The 22,518-nt window shown below is 44.0% G+C and overlaps 1 protein-coding gene across 5 annotated transcripts in view; it reads left to right on the top strand.

Annotated features, from left to right (window-relative positions):
* LOC129706216 (contactin-1-like) overlaps window positions 1–22,518 on the top strand; it is a 427,793-nt gene that overhangs the window by 111,320 nt on the left and 293,955 nt on the right. The window contains exon 1 of one of the 5 annotated variants that reach the window (XM_055650290.1): window positions 2,111–2,500. The exons of 3 other annotated variants lie outside the window; for them this stretch is intronic. The gene's annotated coding sequence lies outside the window, so the exon portion shown is untranslated. Of the gene's footprint in view, window positions 1–2,110; window positions 2,501–10,851; window positions 10,869–22,518 lie in introns of those variants that run through there. One more of the 5 variants, XM_055650291.1, reaches the window with a different exon arrangement.

Here is a 22,518-nt window from a genome sequence, read left to right as displayed (position 1 = left end):
GGGGAGGGGGGCAGGAGCCAGCGAGGGGGACCAGAGGGGAAGGGGCTGGAGCTGACATGGCGATGGGGACTCACAGCGGGCCTGGTCGCTGGACGTTCTCCTCTGCCGGGATCAGAGTCTCCGCTTTCTGTTTGGCGACATCGGCCACATCTCGAACTCCGTGTTGGGCTGGGCTGGGTCTCCGATGTTGGGCTGGGTCTCCTACGCTTAGCTGGGTCTCCGATGCTGGGCCGGGTCTCCGACGCTGGGCTGCTTCGGGTCGGGTCTCCGACCCAATCTCCCTCCAAAAATTGCGTCCGTTTGGAGATGTCCGCCGGCTTCTTGGATCTTCATTTGTTTGACTTGTCCGTGTTGATATAAAATCCACCACTTTTTTTCCACTGTACCAGAATACCCTGTAAATGAATAGGTGATTTATTTTGGCCCACTTCATCCATGCTGACCGGGTTTGCATATTGGCTTGTCATTTGTGTGCAATTGTCCCTGACCTCTCAAACACTTCCATATAGCATGGAAACAGGCTCTTCAGCCTGTGTTGTCCATGCCAACCAAGATGCCCCATCTCAACTTGCCTACCTTTGACTTTTCCTATCATGTACCTGTCCAAATTTCTTTTAATGTTGCTATAGTAACTACCTCAACTACCTCTTCTGGCAGTTCATTCCCACCATCACCCTCCGAGTGAAAAAGTTACCACTCGGGCTCCTTTTGAATCTTGCTTCTCTCACCTTTAACCTACCTCTTCTGACAGATCATTCCATATACACACCACACTGTGAGTGAATTGGTTGCTCCTTTAGGCTCATATTACCTAGTTCCTCTCATTTTAAACCCATGTCCTCGATTCCCTTACCCTGGATAAAAGACTGTGGATTCAGTAAAAGACTGTCTTTTAAAAGTCGTAATTGTATCCACTTCTACAGCTTCTTCTGGCAGATCAGTCCAGATCATAGTCATACGGCGTGGAAACAAGCCCTTCGGTTCAACTTTCCCACACCAACCAACATGTCCCATCTACATTTGTTCCACTTGCCTGAGTTTGGCCAATATCCTTTTAAACCTGTCCTATCCATGTACCTGTCTAATTGCTTCTTAAACATTATGATAGTCCCTGCCTCAACTACCTCCTCCAGCAGCTTGTTCCATACACAGACCACTCTTTGTGTGAAAAGGTTACCCTTCAGATTCCTTAAAAAAATCTTTCCCCCCCTTCACCTAAAACCTATGCCCTCGGGTTCTTGATTCCCCTACACTGAGCAAGAGACTGCGCATCTACCCGATCAATATCTCTGATGATTTTTTACACCTTTATACGATTGCACCGATTCCTACTGCGCTCCAGGGAATAAAATCATGACTACACTCCCAGTGATAAAGTTGCCCCTTATGAGGTCCCTCAAATCGCTCACCTTAAACCTGATGCATGAATTCTACATTCTGGCCACTTCACAGTCGTTAACTTTCTACACTGGGAACAGGACCCATCCGTTGGAAAGGGTGCAGAGAAGATTTACGAGAATGTTGCCAGGACTAGAGGGTCTGAACTGTAGGGAGAGAGAGGTTGAGTAGGCTGGGACTCTATTACTTGGAGCACAGGAGGAGGATGGGTGATATTATAGAGGTACACAATCATGAGAGGAATAGATCGGGTAGATGCACAGTCTCTTGCCCAGAGTACGTGAATCGAGGACCAAGGGACATAGGTTTAAGGTGAGGGGGAAAAGATTTACTAGGAATCTGAGGGGTAACTTTTTCACACAAAGGGTGGTGGGTGTGTGGAATAAGCTGCCAGAGGAGGTAGTTGAGGCTGTGACTCCAACGTTTAAGAAACAGATAGTACAGGTTTTGAGAAGTTTATTTGGCCTTCCATCACAGTTATGTGATGGATGTTTATGTTAAATGTAATTATGTTGTGTCTCTATTTGTGTGTATTGTATGGCTGCAGAAACGGCATTTCGTTTGGACCTCCAGGGGTCCAAATGACAAATAAATTGATTCTGATTCTGATTCTGAGGTTTGGAGGGATATGGGCAGATAGGACTAATGTAGCTGGGACATGTTCGTCAGTGTGGGCAAGTTGGGTCGAAAGGGCCTGTTTCCATGCTGTATCACACTATGATGCTGTGGACATTTACTGGCATAACGAGTGGCGTCAGGTCAGACGGCTCCTTTAATGAACGACACATCCCAGAGTCTTCAGCTCCTCGTCCGCCTGGTTTGACGGCAGAACTGATCCCACCCTGAATGCCGTTTGCAGAGCTTGGAATCTGCGCCTTTTTTTATATAACTGGATGATGTGCCGACCACACTGTCGTGTAATAGAAGGCTATTTGTTGTGATGCTCGCAGCGGCTGTTGAAGCCCAGCGCAAACACAGGGGGCGACCAGAGGCTTCGACTTGATTTTCCGTTGAAGCAAATATTTTTATGAGATTCCGTCTTCTGTTTGGCTTGGGAATTGAAAGGCTGCCGACGTCGGGTTTCCATGCTGCAGTGAGGTAGGTGGATGCTGCGTCGATTCGCCCGCTTTGCGCAAGAATGCAAACTCTGAATATTTTTTGTGTGAAATCTCTTGGAAAACTGCTGCTTCTGAAACTGGTTCCAAACGACTGAAGCCACTGGCCGCGCATCATTCCCAGTTAATTCAATGTATTTATATATGTGCGTCATAAAAGAAAGACCAGTGATTTATTAAAAAAAACAATGATTGGAGTGGTGTGTGTAATGCAATTTACAATTCACCACTGTTACTTATAAATACTGTATAGTAAACCGGCATACAATTCTGATCGGGCACCCAAATGGAAACCCCACGATGTGCCTTTTATTGCTTTGCAAATATTAATTTATTTACTGATTTATTTTGAAAATCCTTCAAAGAAGCACTGATTTGGATTTCACCCCGTCTGCATCGAAACCGGCGGGGCAAGCGACATGAGTAACTGGTTTGCATGCCATTAACTGTATGCTCGTCTCAGCCTGCGCGTTTATTTCACACCCAACTGTGTGACTGTGTGACAGGGCGTCCTGTGCTTACGTGAGAGGCAGGTTTTTTTAAAGCGCATTTCTAATCTGATATGGCAACAAATATAGTATATGGATTATCACAGATAAAAGTTGCAGCCAACACGCAATATATTTGATACTCATGGTGTGGGTAAGACATTAAGGTGTAGCCGCCTATTTAATATTCAACCAGAATGACTGACCCTGCGGTTTTTTTTCAGCTGCGCTTGTAGCATTTGTTTGCCTCTCAGCATTTAAATATTAATGACTTGTCGACCCTCCTAAAAAGCCAATCCCAAAACCAGTCTTAATTTCCACAATGCTTTGGAAGAGATTTTAAGACGTGCATCCAGTAACGGGGATCAGGTGATTCGAGTATTGTTAAAAGTTCTTGTAATCAGGACGGTGACCCCCCTCTTACTCCCGTTATATTCTCTGCAACTGCCAGGACGGCGCGTTGAATGTCAACAAGCTCGTAACAAATTCCGATCACATTAGCAGTGTGCTCTTGGATCTGAACGTTTGTAATGGATTTGTTGGGCTTCAGTGTCATCGCCCGTGTTGCCAGAGAAGAGGCGACGTTTGGGTTGTAGCACACTGATTTCTAGACTGTTTCCCGTTGTCTAGTTACTCGGCATCGCTCGATATCTCACGTTACAGCAAAGAAATACTACGTGCGAACTTGCAAGGGTGGGTGGACATGCTTTTTCAGATAAGAGGCGAATCTGACCGAATAAAGTATTATCACAGTGTTGCCATTTCACGTTGGCTGAGGTTTCAGGAAGTGACAATTGAAAGGGCGAACATGCTTAGTGGCAAGTGTGTGCATCCATTGTGGCCTTTGTAAATACATACGTTGCTCTGTCGGACGCGCCTGTTTGGGAAATTATTAACTCCAAGTTCAGCAAAGGTGGAGGATATGGAAAGATCGGAGCAAGTTAGGGAGGAAAAATAAAGAATCCTTCCGGTTTCGGTCATCAGAACGAGCCCAATAAAACACTAAAGATAGGCCAGCATCTGCATTTCCTTCCTATCAATAAAACACTATCTTCCAACCAATAAAACACAGAAAATGCTGGAAACATTCGGGTCAGGCGGCATATATGGAAAGTGAAATGAGTAAACGTGCAATCCCCTACCAATGGAACACGACAGACTACCTCTTGCGTTTTATAAACTTTGTTTTGCACATGTCTCTTTTGCAGTCTTTTTCCTTTTTACAGTCATGCAGAATTTGTGTAAAAAAATGTTTTTGTGTGTCTGTGATGCTGCTGCAAGGAAGGTATTCGTTGTAACAGTAACTCATCATAATTTTGCATATGACAATAAACTTGACTGGGTTTAAGAATTCCTCAGAAGACCTGAATTGTTACTCCTTCCTCAAATGATGTCTGACCCCAGCGTTTCCAGCATTTTTCTGTTTGTATTTATTTCAGTGGAAAGTGAAAAAGTTAATGTTTCAGCCAAAAGGACATTTGCTTCAACATAGAGTTCTCCTCTTTTTGTGTTTGCATTTCAAAGTTATTGCCTTTGTCAAGTGAGATTTGCAAATGACACTGTCCTTGTGAAGGCAATGTTTTAGTTAATTGGCTGGTGAAGAAGTGGAATTATTTTATGATAAACCTCAAGACTGGCAAACATTATCCGATGCTGAACAATTCAATTTACAATCAAGTTCAAACTTATCACGGGCTGTGTTGATGCAAGACCTTTGACCAAAATTCACATAGTGATAATAAAACCAGTTTATGGCCTCCGTGGAAATAAGATTAGAGCAAATTAAAAAAAAAAATTGATTTGAAATTTCTTTCTAGACTTTTTCCCACGCAAATTTTTCTTTGGGGTGGATTAAACCACTAGGATTTGTATCACACATACTTTGCAGTGCTTTACCAATTGTTGAAGTAAATTTTGGCTTCTTGTTGATTTTGTCAAAAACCAGTGAGTTGCTGATGACTTCCAGGTTCCATGGTGGACTGGTGATATGGATCCATGCTTCATTGTGTTTCATGGATGTAAGCAAAGGAAATTGGCATATTCAATGGTGGTAGAGAATCAGCAACTTAATTGTCTGTCGGCACATTGATTCCATGTATAAGATGTCTATGACTGAACTATTTCCCCCTCAGTTAGGTGTGTTTAGATCAATAGTGTGTATCGGATTTGGCACACTCGTCGTCTGAGATCTAGTACTGAGTAAGCTGAAAATGTATTCAGCTTAATAAGGAGAAAACCAAAGCCATTCTCTTCAATGTGTACAAAGGAACTGCAGATGGTGGTTTATACCAAAGACAGACATAAAGCGTTGGAGGACTCTGCGGGCCAGGCAGCATCTCTGGAGAAAAAGAATGGGCGAGGTTTCAGGTCGGGACCCTTCTCTAGACTGAAGAAATGGTGGATAATCAAAAATATGGTTCTTTGCCGTGAAAGTCAAATTACCACAAATTGATGTCAGCACAGCCCACCAGGAGGATTCAGTGAAGTATTTTCTCAAGGAAAAATAAAACCCGCTTTCTGAAGTGGGTGGATACTACTTTTGTGAAGATATGCCACAAATCCATACAACATGCTTAAAATAATATGCTTGAGGAAGCATCTTATAATGAGTACGAGAAAATCTTAAAATGCAGTATATTTCTGAGCTGCAGTGTGAGGTTGGTGCAATGCTACCATGTGCGTTTTGTATCACATTGGGGCAAAGTTTGTTGTAGTATAACAATGAAGTTAATGACACGGAGAGACATTGAGAACCTGAAGTAGTTTCCAAATCCCATGCCGTGTGATAAGATTATTTTGTCTTGTTGCACATCATTTAGTGGATGCTGCGAAGCATGATGTTGCGACTTTCTCTCTGTCAGAAAGTAACTCTCCAAATAAAATCCATTACTTCCAAAAGTATGAAACGTGCTATTTTGCAGTGGTGCAGTCCCGCTCCATTAAATTAATTATTAGGAACTGTAATAAAGTTTTAGTTCTTATTTATATTCCATTTTCTATCTCAGGCCAGTCCATCTTTCTTTCCCTCACTTTATTTTTCTTTCAGCATTTGGTATTGAATTTGCTACTTTATCTGATGCTTCATGGCACTAACACTGTGCTGGTTATATTTTGTTCATATACACACTTGCCCTGTTCCAAGCTACCTGCTCGTACGGTCTGGATCTCACCATGGTTTGTACAATGCAGAGCTTCATTGGGTGCCATCTGTCTTGTTCAAAGATGTGCAACTTCACAGGTCCGGTTACTGGAATGTTTGGCTGGCTGAGTTTGGGAACCCCTTGAGGTCTGGCTTTAATGGAAAAGGGCACATTAGATCACAGTTCGCAGAGGTTAATGGCAAATCGTGTCCCAACCTTTTGGGAACGGAAAGGTACAAAGTTCACATGGTACCTGTTAAGAAATGCAATCAGACCCATTTAAAAATGGGAATTTTGGTAGTACCTGTAGTTCACTTCCCTTTTTCATGACTTCTCTTGAGAAGAGCAGAACAGTGAGGGAAAGAACAGACATTACAGGGTAATTAGGCAGTTACTTTAAAGGCCCATCTCCAACAGCCTGTGCTGACAACCTCTTCGTAAGTGATGTCATTTGAGACAGAGTGTCCTGTGAGTCATCTCAGAGACCAATTAAGAGTCAAGCTTATCGATTCAAGGCTGCAGTTAAGAGTGGTTAAAAATAGTAAATTTCCTACCTTTGAAGTACATTCACTTTTTCCAACAATCAATAATTTCATGGTCACTTAGACAGGTTTTAGATGTTCAGATTCAAACAACCCGAAGTCTGAAAGCACCACAAATGGAATTTAAACTCTCTCAATGTATTGATGACTTGTCCAGTAACAAGCCCCCCTCCCACTGTACACAGAGAGTGGGGTTAATTATTCTGAACTGTTGACCCTCTGAGAGGAAATGTGGACAGACCCCCAACATTTTATGGAGAGCCTTTGGAGGCAGAATGGAATTATCAAATAGTAGAGGGCATAACCTTAAGGTGAGAGGGGCAACTTTTAAAGATGTACGGGGCAGGCTTTTTACACAGAGGGTGGTGAATGCCGAGAACAGGTTGCTCAGGGTTGGTGGTAGAGGCAGATATGATAGTGGCTTTTTTCAAGACTGGATATGCAGGGATTATGGATTATATGCAGGCAGATAAGAGTTGGGCTTGGCATCGTGTTTGGCACAAACATGTGAGCCAAAGGAGCTCTTCTTGTACTCTATTCTTCCATGTTCTTTGATTGCCTCCCTACTTTCATTGGTGAAAGCGGTTGTATCTCATTTTCCAGTAACGTTGTCAAAGTGCCAGCTGAAATGTTAAAAGAACGCAGGCAGCTGCACCCTACAGAATGGACATCATCATTCCCAATGATCAAATTAAACCTTGACAGGAAGGCAATAAGTGAACGTTGAAGTGAATGAAAGCCTAGTTTGGGAACTGATGTCAGGATGTCCTCAGCTCAAAGGAACAGTGACTTGCAGAATGAACTTCGAGGTGAGTAGAAATCCCAGTACCATGTAATGGTCAGTCGTTATTGGGGAGAATGGAAAGGGAGGGGCGAGAGATGAAAATTAACATTCTGGTTCCAAACGCATACACTCCTTAAGTGCCAATAATCTAGAATTAGTAGTTGAATATATCACAGTTTTGCTGTACTCTGTAAGATATAATTACATGACAGTATAGTGACATAATCATTTTTGCATTTTGTTGGATTATGTATACAGTATTACAGGATCACCCAAAGTGAACGTGAATGCTGTTTTCAGTTGTAGGAAGAAACTGCAGATTCTGGTTTACACTGAAGATAGACACAAAATGCTGGAGTAATTCTCAGTGGGTCTGGCAGCATCTCCGGAGAAAAAGAATAGGTCACGTTTCTGGTCAGAACCCTTCTTCAGACCATTTCTGAAGAAGGTCTCCATGATCCGAGGAAGGGTTCAGAGCCGAAACGTCACCTATTTTTCTCCAGGGATGCTGCCTGGCTGTTTTCAGGTGCTGGAAGAGCATCTGTTGTGGTTCAGCTTATGACAGCAACAGGCTCGTGTTTTACAAAATTCATTAGTTTTATTGTAGAGATTTTGTTTTTGTTTTGGCTGGATTCTTTGTGCTACAGGCTCACATTTTGAGATAAGCGGAAAGTTAATCGTGGTGCCATGCTTGCACTGAGCTGCTCCCCCATGCTGGCTGCTCAAGCAGATGGTGACTCGTGATTGACGTACATTGTAAGGGTCCTCCTGCAATCTGCCAAGCGGAGTCAAGATGAGGAGAGCAGGGGCCAAAGACTAAAGTCGGTCGCCCTGCGCTGCCGCTGTGCAGCTCTTGTATGAATGCAAACCTTATCAACCACTCCAGACTCGGGAACTGGCATGTCAGCTGGAGATTCGCTATTTTTGAGGGATAGAAGAATATATCGGCCTTATCAACATCAACTGTGTATATGTGCCTTTAAACACCTTAGCTGATTTCAGCGTAACAGTTTAATTTTGCTAACCACTAGTGTTTTGATTATGTGCTCCAGTAACACCTTTGAACTGATATTGTTCGGGTGATGTGGGAATTTTCGCTGGAGACTGGTTGACAATTAATACACATTGTGTTGCAGATGTAAGGTTTTGTAGTGCTGTTTTATTTCAAGAGTGTAATTACAGTATAGCCACTGTAATTGCAGCCTCAATTAGTGTTGAAAAGAATAAGAGGGGAAAAGGACAATTTTTAATTTGTCAACCATTTCTTTGAACGCTGATGTTTCATTTTGCTGTTCGGCAGCATTATGTTCCATGTATGGTGACTCTGCAGCCGTTAAATAGTTGCAATGAGGTTGAACAGATGCCACTGTTTGTGTAGTGATGTGATTTTATTTTACAAATGAACCACGTTGAATTATTAATTGTTGAAATTTAGCTCCAGTTTGTTCAGCTGCCTGTTCCATATTAATTAATGGTCTTTGGGCAGCTAAATATCCTCACAGAATAGTCAGGATAGCTGCTGTAATGCAGTAAAGTCTGATGCAATGCCCAGTTTGGATGCATTTCAAGAGCTTTCATCGCATGACCCACTGCTTTCCACCTGTTCAACACTATCTCTCCCCCCCCCCCCCCCCCCTCCCCCATCTCCAAAATGTCTATGGAGGCCTTCCTTGGCTTATATAAGGGTTCAATTCTGAGAAAAGCTCACCCTTTCTTCCTCTGTCAGAATTTATTTTAAATACCCACATCATATTGCTCTGTGTGTGCTTGCTATAATAATTTCATTTTTATTGAATAATCACCCTTGTACTACCCAAACCCACATTTAAAATAATGGAATATATTCTGTATGGTGTGAAGAAGGGCCATAAACCCGAAACGTCACCTATTCCTTCTCTCCAGGAGATGCTGCCTGTCCCGCTGAGTTACTCCAGCATTTTGTGTCTATATACTGCATCGAGTTGTTAATAAATTCCGTGAAACATTATTATTATTAATAATAGCTGATAAGAAGGCGTCAGTGAGTGCCAACATTTTTATGTGATGCTCCTCTGAAAATGGCCTTCTATGATCAATTTTTTCCTGATTATCAGTGCCAGTGCTGAGAAACTAATTGCAGAGAGAATTCCAAAATAAGGTAGAGACTAAATCAAGCAGATGCCAGGTGACCATTGTAGACCTGGATATCATTACGTGCAACATGGTCTATAAATCTCACATGGATCATACTGAAATGCTTTGAAAAGTTGCTCATGGCCAGTCTTTTCAACAATTTGCACGCAGGAAAAAACTGTTCTCCGGAGGATGCCATCTCCCTTGCACAACGTTCAACTCTGGATCACCTTGACAATAAGGGTTCCTATGTTGGGATGCTATTGGTGCAGAAGTTTGGGTAATAATGTCTATCAGAGGTAGCACAACCCTAGCTATTTCCTTACAGTATTATGGTATATCAGAGCCAAAACTATGTGTCACTTATTTGAACTGCAGCAGGCATTGACTGTTTAAAGCTGCATCTGCCCATGACAGATTCATGTTCTTGGAGTAGAGTTAGGCCATTCAGCCCATCAAGTCTACTCCGCCATTCTATCATGACTGATCTATCTTTCCTTCTCAATCCCATTCTCCTGTCTTCTCCCCATAACCCTTATAGATTGGGAGGAGTGTCTGCCTTCCTCTTTGTGAGAGGATCCCCACTAGGCTGAGGACATAATTCAAACAATTCGTGCCATGCCACGCTAGGCTAGATGGATTGGGTTCAGAATAAATCTAACAGCTCAAAATCAGGCTTCGCAGGAGCTGGGGTGTGTATAGAAGCCCCAAACGATGCGGTTCTTGCTTAGAAACAGCGTTGGTGCTCAGTAAGGAGAATAGCACTTGGAGAGGCCACAGGACATGACACTGCAGTTCTGGGTAGTCTAAATGTGAAACTGAGCTTTGTGAGAGCACAGGCATTCTTCTGTGGTAGTGTTGGACAGCTGTCCTTGAAGAATTTCCATTCTTCATATTCTGATCCCTAGACATGATTGCTACAAGGTCTGGTGGTGTAACTGTGGATTAAATCGAAGAATGAAGGAAGCTGGCACTGATTGGTATCAATTTTTAATGAACTTTAAATGGCTATGGTCTCAGGATCACTCCATAATGCAAATGTAATTTTTGGCTGACTCAATGTCTGGAACAAGCACACAATGCAGAGAGTTATTTAGATCTTTGTCGGTAAAGAGGTGATAGTTGCGGCAACATTAAGCTGCATCTTTACTCAAACTCACACGTGGCATCTACTTTGTGACGTGATTAGAGATAAGGTGTGGCCTTTCTTATAACTAGCTCTTATAGTTTGCTCTCCCTCTTCCTTGATGGCATTGACACATACTGGGCTCCTGGGCCACTGCTATCAGGTGAGTTCTGACAGATATTTCCCTATCTGTGTTCCAGATGCTGAGTATTTTTGGGCTGTTGGACAGTGGATGGCTTCACAGCCAAAACCTTGATGTTGACTTATTATTTGTCACTGGATCGCCCTGAGCCCCATTAATATTGCTGAGGATTCCTTATGGTTGTGGCTGTGCATGGCACTTGAGAGGCATTGCCTAGAGTGGATGTTTTAGCATGTGGCTTTACAACTTGCCTAGTTTTAGGGTCTTATTAGTTTAGTTTAGTTTATTTTTGTCATGTGTATCGAGGTACAGTGTAAAGCATTTTTGTTGCCTGCTATTCAGTCAGTGAAAAGATTATTCATGAATACAATAAAGCCGTCCACAGTGTACAGATCCAAGAGAAAGAGTATATCATTTAGTACAAGGTAAATTCCGATTAAAGATAGTCCGAAGGTCTCCAATGAGGTTGATGGTGGGTCAGGACCGCTCTCTAGCTGGTGATAGGATGGGTCAGTTGCCTGATAACAACGGAGCAGAAACTGTCCCTGAATTTATGAGGCAGGTTCATTGGCAGGTTCATTGGTATCATTTAAAAATAAATTGGATAGGCATATGGATGAGAAGGGAATGGAGGGTTATGGTATGAGTGCAGGCAGGTGGGACTAAGGGGAAAAAAAAATTGTTCGGCACGGACTTGTAGGGCCGAGATGGCCTGTTTCCGTGCTGTAATTGTTATATGGTTATATGGTTAATTTGGACGTATGCGTTTTCAAACTTCTTTTATCTGATGGCAGAGGGGAGAATAGGCAGTGAGAGGGGGGAAGAGGGGGTGAGACTCATCCTTGATTATGCTGGTGGCCTTTCCGAGGCAGCGTGAAGTATAGATGAATTTGATGGAAGGGGGGCGGGGGGGTTGGTTTGCGTGATGGTCTGGGCTACGTCCACAACTCTGCAATTTCTTGCAGTCTTGGATGAAGCTGCTCTGGAACCTTGGATGAAGCTATGAAGCATCCTGATAAAATGTGTTCTACGGCGCATCTGTAGAAGTTGGTGAGGCTTGTTGGGTTCTAAGCCTTCTAAAGCTCTTGTCCCGCTTAGGAGACCTAAACAGCAACCTCTGGTGACCTTGCCTGCCATCCAAGGGTCTCCATGAGGTCTCCGGAGGATTTGGCCACTCTCCTTAATGGTCGAAATTGGTTTCCGCGTGGTCGAGGCTTCACCTAGGTTGCTGCTATTTTTTCATCATGTTTAAAACCGGCCTCGACTAAAAATAAGTTGCCGTTTTAAAAAACGATAATTTTTTTGTCGCAGGTCTAGTCGAAGCAGGTTTTCTTCATAGTCGAGGAAGGTTTTCAACATATGCGTGGGAGGTGGTAGGAAGTTGCAGGTCACCTCGACCTTGATTTTTTTTTGGGTGGCGGGCATGGTCACCAGAGGTTGCTGTTTAGGTCTCTTAAGTGGGACAGGGGCTTAAGGAAGTAGAGGCATTGCTGTGCTTTCTTGGCCATGGCTTTGACAAGGCAGGTTCTGGACAATTTGCTATTAAATAGAAATTTACCTTTAGTTCCTTGTTCTAAATAAGAACTAAACCAAAACCTGCTGGAAACATAGAAAATAGGTGCAGGAGTAGGTCATTCGGCCCTTCGAGCCAGCACCACCATTCAATATGATCATGGTTGGTCATCCAAAATCAATACCCCGTTTGTGCTTTCTCCCCATATCCATTGATTCTGTTAGCCCAAAGAGCTATGTCTAACTTTCTCTTGAAAACATCCAGTGAATTGGTCTCCAGCTTCAGATTCAGATTCAGATTCAACTTTAATTGTCATTGTCAGTGTACAGTACAAAGACAACGAAATGCAGTTAGCATCTCCCTGGAAGAGCGACATAGAATATGATTTCAATAAATAAATATTTTTACATGTATACAGACATAGTGTTTTTCCTGTGGGAGGAAAAGGGGGGGTGGGGGGGAGGGGTGATTGGCAGTCGCCGAGGTACATTGTTGAGTAGAGTGACAGCCACAGGGAAGAAGCAGTTCCCGGACCTGCTGGTCCAGCAATGGAGAGACCTGTAGCGCCTCCCGGATGGTAGGAGGGTAAACAGTCCATGGTTGGGGTGAGAGCAGTCCTTGGCGATGCTGAGCGCCCTCCGCAGACAACGCTTGCTTTGGACAGACTCAATGGAGGGGAGAGAGGAACCGGTGATGCGTTGGGCAATTTTCACCACCCTCTGCAGTGCATTCCGGTCGGAGACAGAGCAGTTGCCATACCATACTATGATAGAGTTGGTAAGGATGCTCTCGATGATGCAGCGGTAGAAGTTCACCAGGATCTGAGGAGACAGATGGACCTTCTTCAGTCTCCTCAGGAAGAAGAGACGCTGGTGAGCCTTCTTGATCAGAGTTGAGGTATTGTGGGTCCAAGAGAGGTCATCGGAGATGTTGACCCCCAGGAACCTGAAGCTGGAAACACGTTCCACCTCCGTCCCATTGATGTGGATGGGGGTGTGCGTGCCGCCCCTAGACTTCCTGAAGTCTACAATGAGCTCCTTGGTCTTCTTGGAGTTAAGGGCCAGGTTGTTGTCAGCGCACCATGCTGCTAGGTGCTGGACCTCCTCCCTATAGGCCGACTCATCGTTGTTGCTGATGAGACCAATCACCGTTGTATCATCTGCATACTTGATGATGGTGTTAGTACCATGTACAGGTGTGCAGTCGTAGGTGAAGAGGGAGTGGAGGAGGGGGCTCAGCACACAGCCCTGTGGAACGCCGGTGTTCAGGGTGAGGGTTGAAGAGGTGTGCTTGTCTAACCTAACAGACTGGGGTCTGTTGGTTAGAAAGTCCAGTATCCAGTTGCAGAGGGAGGGGTCGATGCCCAGGTTACCGAGTTTGGTGATCAGTTTAGATGGTATAATGGTGTAATGTTGTAATGCTGAGCTGTAATTGATGAACAGCATTCTTACGTAAGTGTCTCTGTTGTCGAGGTGGGAGGGGGCGGAGTGAAGTGCCGTTGAGATGGCATCCTCCGTACTCCTATTCTTGCGGTAGGCAAACTGATAGGGATCCAGTGTGGGGGGTAGGCAGCCTTTGAGGTGTGCCAGGACTAGCTGCTTGAAGCACTTGGTGATGATGGGGGTAAGTGCAACTGGGCGGAAGTCGTTGAGGCTTGCCGCAGTGGAATGTTTTGGCACTGGCACGATGGAGGTGATTTTAAGGCACGTGGGGCCAACTGCTTGGGCAAGTGACAGGTTGAAGATGTCAGTCCAGACGTCAATCAGCTGCGCAGCAGCGCAGCACAGGCCCTGAGGACGCGCCCAGGGATGCCGTCAGGGCCAGCAGCCTTACGTGCATTAGTCCTACTCAGTGCCACGTACACGTCGTAGGGGGTGAGTGTGAGGGGTTGGTGATCAGCAGGGAGCACAGCCTTGATGGCTGTCTCTAGATTGTCCCTGTCGAAGCGGCCATAGAAGTGGTTAAGCTCCTCAAGGAAGGAGGCGTCGCTGGATGTGGGGGTGGTGTGGTGGGTCTATAGTCCGTGATGGCCTGGATGCCTTGCCACATGCGCCCGGGGTCGGAGTTGTTGTTGAAGTGCTCCTCAATCCTGAGCTTATGGCAGTGCTTGGCCTTCATGATGCCCCTCTTCAGATTAGCCCTGGATGAACTGTAGGCTCGAGCATCGCTTGACCTAAAAGCGGTGTCCCGTGCTTTCAGCAGTAGCCTGACCTCGCTGTTCATCCATGGCTTCTGATTCGGGAATATGGTCACCCATTTGAGGGAGGTGACACTATTGATGGTGGAGTTTATAAAGTCCAGAACAGAGGATGTGTAGGAATCAATGTCCGTGTGGGAGTCAAGGGTGGCCTGGGCTGCAAACGTCTTCCAGTCAGTGTTTCCAAAACACTGCTGAAGTGTGGAGTCCGCTTCCTCTGACCAGACTTTAACTGTCCTCACAGTTGGTTTAACCCATCTGATGAGTGGGGAGTACTTAGGGAGCAGGAACAATGAGAGGCGATCAGACTGACCAAGGTGGGGGAGGGGGACGGCTTTGTAAGCTTCAGCCATGTTAGTGTAGAAGTGTGGAGACTTTGTCCAGTGTCTTGTCTACTCTAGTGGGGAAGGAGACATGTTGGTGGAATTTGGGGAGTACAGTCTTCAGGTTGGAGTGATTGAAGTCACCCGCAACAATGAAGGCTGCCTCGGGGTTGTGCGTCTGTTGTTTGCTAATTGCAGTATGCAGCTCTTTCATTGCAAGCTTGGCATTAGCATCAGGAGGGATATAGGCTGCAGTCACAACAGTGGAGGTGAACTCTTTGGGTAGACAGAACGGTCTGCATCTAACCGAGAGGAACTCAAGGTTAGCTGATCAGTGACTCTCGATGATGGTGGAGTCCTTGCACCATGCTTTATTTACATAAATGCACAGACCCCCACCTCTGGTCTTACTAGAGTCTGTTGTCCTGTCCACTCGGAGTAAATGACACCCTGTTAGCTGGATGGCGCTATCAGGAACATCGATGTTGAGCCAAGTTTCCGTGAAGATCAGGATGTTGCAGTCTTTGATCCAGTTGTGGGAGGTGATCCTTAGCCGGAGTTCGTCCATTTTGTTTGCCAGTGAGCGCACGTTGGCGAGGAAAAGGCTAGGAATCGCTAGCCTGTGTGGGGCTAGCTCTAACCTGGCCTTTAACCCACCTCTGCCTTCTGTGGCAGAGGATTTCACAGATTCACAACTCACTGAGTGAACACTCAGCTGGTGAGGTGGTGTCTGTGAATAAAGAAGCAGTTAATGTTTCAGGTCCAAGAATTTCTTTGTTTTTTCTTTCTCGGTTCTGAAAAAGGATCTTGGTCTTGTGACATGAACTCATTTTCTCTTTCCACAGATGTCATTTCACCCGTTCAGTGTTTCCAGCATTTTCTGTGTTAATTTCAGGTTTCTAGTGCCTGCAGTTCAATTTTTGATTTTCATAGGTATTAGGTTGCATTGTCCTTCTGAGTCCCAGTGAGGTGTATGGTTATCATGACTAGATATACAAACTTGAATCAGTTTGAGTGGTGATGCTTTTCATTTTGTGATTATGGATAAGCAAATACTGATTTTTGAGATACAGCGCAGAAACAGACCATTCAGCCCACCGAGTCCATGCGGATCAGCGATTATCCTGTATTTTAGCACTACAGGGTTACAGGGAGAATGTACAAACTCCGTACAGACGGCACCCGTAATCAGAATCGAACTTGGTCTCTGCTGCTGTAAGGCCGTAACTCTATCGCTTGTTAGTTTTGTTCGTTTTTTGGAATCTGAGCATGAGTACAAAGCTAGCTTTCATTTTCCATAAATCTGTAGAAAATGTGGATAAGCTGCCTTCTTGGACTGTCACAGTTCTTGTGTAAAAACTGCTCCCACAGAGCTGCTGGATTTGGATCCAACAACAGTGGAAGACCAGTGATAAATTTTAAATTCGGAGGGATCCAGGAGGTGCTGGTGTTCCACAGCACCCAATGTCCTTTTACCTTTGCGGTGTCCAAATTTGCAAGCACAACCCTGCAGATTAAACACAATAGCTTCCCTCCATGCCACACCCCGTTTAGTTTTTAGTTTAGAGATATGCGCAGAGACATGCCCTTTGATCCACTAAGTCCATGCCGACCAGCAACCCCCGCACATTAACACTATCCTACACACACTAGGGACAATTTTACATTTATACCAAGCCAATTAACCTACAAATCTGTATGCCCGGGTCTCTGGCGCTGTAAGGCAGTAGCTCTACCACTAAGCCACCTTGCCACCCCGAGTGAACTCCTCCAAGCAATTTGTTTTAATAGTGTCTTCCACAAGTTATTGTTGTACACATTGTGGCAGTGAAATGGTAGAGAGTCAAAGAAGATCAGTTTGGAAACTCTAGCCAGTCCCCTACCATTATTCTGCCCTTACCAACTTGTTTCTTGATGCAGCCACACTGCTTAACACTCACGGCTTCCAGTATATCTTTAATCAGCATAATTTATCTGAAGAATATGGGAAAGCTTCGACCTTTCTCAGTGCCTGTCACGCTCCCCTTTCTATCCCTGTGGATTGAAGAATTGCAGCAAAACCAGGATTTCATGAATGGGTCCTCGATGAGGTAGATCAAGGGTTCCCAACTTGGGGTAAATTTACCCCCAGGGTACGAAACGGGACAAAACGGGTTTGGAACCCCTTAGGTGGATAGTAGTTCAGGACTGATCCTACTGTAAACAACAGTCCTGAACTATTATCTATCTCATCGGGGACCCTTGGACTATAATTGATCGGACTTTACTGGCATTACCTTACGCTAAAAGTTATCCCCTTATCATGTATCTGTACCCTCCGTATCGCTCGGTTGTATTCATGTATTGTCTTTCCGCTGACTGGTGAACACGCAACAAAAGCTTTTCACTGTACCTCGGTCCACGTGACAATAAACTAAACTGAACTGAACTCGATTGACAAATACTCGCCTCGTGGCTGTATCTTATGTACATGAACTGGGAGAGATCAATTTCAAAGAGTTCTCTCTTGTCCAGAAGAAGCACCTCCGAACATGTAACCTGTTGATGCCTTTATGTATCTTGCAGCCTGGTCATTCTCAACTTGCCCAATGGAAATAGATCATATAAATTAAACATAGCCATTTTGTAACTGAAATAATTGACCTTCAATGTACATGTCTAGATTAATATTTGGAGTTTTTGAACCATAAATCCACCAGAGCAGATGGAAGGAAGATCATTTAAGTGTTTTCTCTGAGGCATGGTTCCACTGACAGATAGAGTGGATATGGCATGGATGTTTCCACTTGTGGGACAGGCTAGGACCAGAGGTCATAGACTCAGAATTAAAGGATGTTCCTTTAGGAAGGAGTTGCGGAAGAATTTATTTAGTCATGGCGTGGTGAATCTATGGAATTCATTGCCACATTAAGGCTGTGGAGGCTGTCAATGGATATTTTAAGGCAGAGATAGATTCTTGATTAGTACGGGTGTCAAGGGTTATGGGGAGAAGGCAGGAGAATGGGGTTAGGCGGGAAAGATAGGTCAGCCATGATTGAATGGTGAAGTAGACTTGATGGGCTGAAGAGCGTAATTCTGCTCCTATCACATTAACTTATGAACAACACTTTTCAGCATCTTTGTGTTCAACTGCAACATTGGAGTTGAAAGCTGCGACCTTCCATTGAGAGAGTGCCATTAACTGAGCCAAGCTGAGACCAAAGAATTCAGCAGCAAGAAGGCAGCATCTGTTGTCGGTTCATTTCCTTCCACCGATGCTGCCTGACCAGTTGGATTCTTCCAAGCAGTTTGTTTCAAGACCAATTGACATCTTGTTGACTATCTATGACAATTGCTTGTGTTTCATTGCAAGAAGATTACTATCGTGCTTTTTCAATTGAATGCTTGGGATGAACTTACAAGTTATATCACAGTTAATGTGTATTTGACACCATTTGAGTAAATCATGCAATCAGAGAAATAATAGCTCTGTGCAAAGAGCTTGCAGCAATGATTGTCCCATTACCTACATCCACCGATTCATTTCCGGTGCTGTGTTGAACGTCTCGGGGTTCAAATGGCAATATGCACAAAAAGCTTTTAATGTGTTGAGACACCCAGAGGACGTGAAATGGATGGAACATATCTGTGGAATACTTTGCACGAGTACTTCAAGTTCTTAATGAACTGCAAATATCTACTAAATATATTTCCAGCTAATTCCTCAAGAGTATCGGTGATAATCATTGATTTGGCTTGAATACGGCAAAAGCTTTCCCAGCATAATAGATTTGCATTTTAAAAGAACTGCATGAAATCAAGACTTATGACTAAAGCACATGACTTATTGGAAAATAACTAGCTAGCAATTAACTGTTTCAGAGTTGGTAACCGAATTACCGAATAGTGAAAGGCCGGTATAGAGTGAATGGGGAGAAGATATTTCCTCCAGTAGGTAAGTCTAGAACCAGAGGCTACTACCTTAAAATAAATGGATGTATCTTTAGAAAGGAGATGAGAAGGAATTTCTTTGGTCAAGAGCTTGGTGATTCTGTGGAATTCATTGCCACAGACGGCTATGGAGGCCATGTCAGTGGATATTTTTAAGGCGGAGATTGACAGATTCTTGATTGGTATGGGTGACAGGATATTATGGGGCAAAGGTAGGGAAATGGTGTTGAGATGGAAAGATAGATCAGCCATGATTAAATGGTAGAGTACACTTGATGGACCGAATGACCTAATCCTGTTCAATACATTGACATGAATGAACTTTTTAGAGATACAGCATGGACACAGGCCCTTCAGCCCACCGAGTCTGCACCAACCAGCGATCACCCTGTACACAAGCACTATCCTACAGATTAGGGACAATTTCCAATTTTACTGAAGCCAGTTAACCTACAAACCTGTACGTCTGGATTGGGAGAGGAAACCAGAGCATTCGGAGAAAACCCATGCGGTCATGGGGAGGACAGACTGCACCCATAGTCAGGAGCGTACCCGGGTCACAGGTGCTGTAAGGCAGCAACTCTATTGATGCAGATGCGTAATTTATTACCTTTCTAGGTGCGTCCAGATCCCCAATTTTTTTTTAGTTTAGAGATACAGCGTGGAAATAGGCCCCCTCAGCCCACTGTCAGCATCGACCATCGAAGGCAACGTTTCTACCACTGTGCCATCGTGCCGCTCTCTAATTTAAAAAAAATGGAGACCTTGAGAAATTGAGCCTATCTTTGTTTTTGCACAGAAGCTGAAGGATGGGCAGCGTCTTGACGTTAACTGTGAATGTGGGGTATTGGGGAAATTTAGACAGGGCATTGAGGTTCTGATACAGGTGGTTTCTCAGCTGGCGTTGACCATCACCAGCGGTGAATTGACAGGAACATGAGTTCAGTCTGAGCAGGTCGCACTGTTGTGGAGGAGTTTTCTGTTTATCGTTCATGAGGTGATAGCTGGTTACTTTTGTCTCAATAAAGCACAAAGCCGCTTCTACTTTTTGTCTCCAGAATTTCTGTTGTGTTCTTCCATTTTAAAACATTTGTTATGTGTTGTTCAAATACTGGATAACACAATTTGTGTGAAACTAAAAATGAACTGGATGCTGAAAATTCTGGAAACACTTCAAGTCAGGCAGTACTGAGATAGGGTCTTCAACCCGAAATGTTAACTCTGTTTCTTACTTCACAGATGCTGATTGACCCGTTGAGTATTTCCAGCTATTTCTGTTTTTGTTCTACCTGCATTTAATGTGTTAGTTTGCCATCATTCCTGAAAAAATACTTTTGAAGGCCTGTCACTTTTGTTAAAAACAAGAAACATAACCAATTTGCGCACATCAGAAGGAAGTTATTAACGGTGCAGCAATGGATGTGATGGTGTTGGTTTTTGGGGGAATGTGAGACCAAGTACCAAACGACAACTTGCCACTTTTCCAAAGGACCTTGAGAGCTTTATTGTCCACCAAACCTGGTTTGATTTTGAACAAGAAATTCAAGGAATCTGATGGTGCAGCTGTTTCCCAATATTACCACGGAGTATGTGCCCCAATTATAGAGTCATGGATTAATACAATGAATTATTTTCCACGACTCAATGCTGATTATGCGGCATAGTGGTGCAGCGGTAGAGTTGCTGCCTTACAGCACCAGAGATCCAAGTTTGATCCTGACTACGGGTGCTGTCTGTATAGAGATTGTACATTCTCCTTGTGATCGCGTGGACTTTCTCCGTGGCTCTGGTTTTTTCTCACACTCCAAAGACATGCTGCTTTTTTCAACAACTGCCGTGGGATTGTGTATGTCTACTGAGATGCCGACGGGAACTTCATGCAGCGTCTCGTTCGTAAGTGGCAGCTCCTCTGGGATGGTGCCTCCTGAATCCTGATTTTAAGCTCGACTATGTGGAATGGGCGACAAAATGGTTGAGTAACTCAGCGGGCCAGGCAGCATCTTTGGAGAATGGACAGAGGAATCTCATGATATTAGGGGCCTGAACGGGTGGGTGATTTCTGCTCTAATCCAGCATAATTTGAAGCTTTATAAAGGAGATTAATTTGCTCAAATCACCTTCCATTTACAAGGCAAAGCCACTCTGTGTCAGGTTCCCTCCTTTCTTGTTACCTCTCAACATCAGGCTCCTGCCTGACATTGATTCATTGATTTTGCTGACAGTAGAACCTGTGATTTGTACTACACTCATCTTCATGTGCCACATGTTTAAAACCAGCAAATTAAGACTTGCATTAATCATTTACTTATTGAGTCAGAAGCTGCTCCCATTGTTACTGATAGTAGCAGAGTCGTTTATTTACTATTAGCACTTATTTCAGTGTTGACATTGAGACACCTTTCTACATTTATGCTCATGTTCTCTTCCTTCCCGGTCATTATCTTCAAATTCCTTATTTTCTCTCTTAACACTCAATGAATTATTTTTTTCCTCTCAGTTTATTTTTAACTAATTTGTCTTAATCCCTCTTCTCAGCATCTCAACTAAGATTGTGCCAACATATCAAACTGCAACAGAACTGTTGGAAAGCATGTTGCCATGGTAGCCAGTCGACGTAACAAACTGCACTTAGCGCAAAATATTTGACAGGACAGAAATTGCTGGTAACTAGGCAATGATCGTGTCACTGGAGATTTGTGCTCTGTTCTGGATATGAATCCACTGCATTATTCGCTGAGCTTGTAAGAACGAACTTGCATTTATGCAGCATTATCTGTGAATAAGTCAAAGTACTAAATACCACACAGATTTGGAGTTGTTGCCACTGTTGGGCGGTAAGCGGTGTGGCAGCTATCAAGAAGATTCGACAAATAGCAAGCTGACTCATCTACTTTTCTTCACATGGTCACATGGGATGCTTTACAGACACCTCAGAGATCGGTTAAAACCTTGGGGTATCCACATCTGCCAGTGTGGCTCTCCCACATTGCAGCACCAGAATGCTGCTTTGGATTATGTGCTCAAACCTAAAGTGGGGTTTGAACCTATGACCTGCTGGTTTTGAGATATCAACCAAGCCACAGATAACATAGATGGCCAGAAATGGATTCCTATTCAGGGGTGCCATGGTCTAGGCATGTACAAGGCCTCAATGGTAGTTTTAAGTTGGGGGCAAAGTGCCTTCCTGGGAAGCCATTAATTGTTTCAACATCAAGCTGGCACATTTAACGTGGTACAGAAGTTCACGAGACCTCGGATCGTTGCTGCCCACCCTGATGCGAACAGCTGTTAGCGGAGTCTCCTCCGTGATGCAGTGAGATCCTCTTCACTGAGCTGCAGGGAGCAGGGGAAGGATCGGACCCAGTCTTTATTTCATATCAGTCCTGTGAAAATTAGAGCTTGGAAATGTGTGAAAACAACCAAGCACTTCTGTGTGTAAAAACAAAATGTGTCTCTCACAGCTGGACTGTCAGTCTAAAGCAACTAATTGCATCTCCATTAACATTCATATTCCATCTGTATATATGAAATGAAATGCAACAGTCATTTTAAATCCCTGTAAAACCATTGAATCCATCTCCTGACCCAAAGCAACAACCACCTTGTGCATGTGGATGCACTTAATTTCTCAGTTAAATGTTTGCACATTTCACTGGAGATCTGTGTTGGTGCAAAGGCAGGTTTTAGCTTCTGATAAGAATATGAGCA

This window comes from Leucoraja erinacea, chromosome 19 (assembly GCF_028641065.1).
Source record: "Leucoraja erinacea ecotype New England chromosome 19, Leri_hhj_1, whole genome shotgun sequence".
NCBI lineage: Eukaryota > Metazoa > Chordata > Chondrichthyes > Rajiformes > Rajidae > Leucoraja > Leucoraja erinaceus.
The sequence above is the reverse complement of the archived record's forward strand: the minus strand, read 5'-3'. Positions and strand labels throughout refer to the sequence as shown.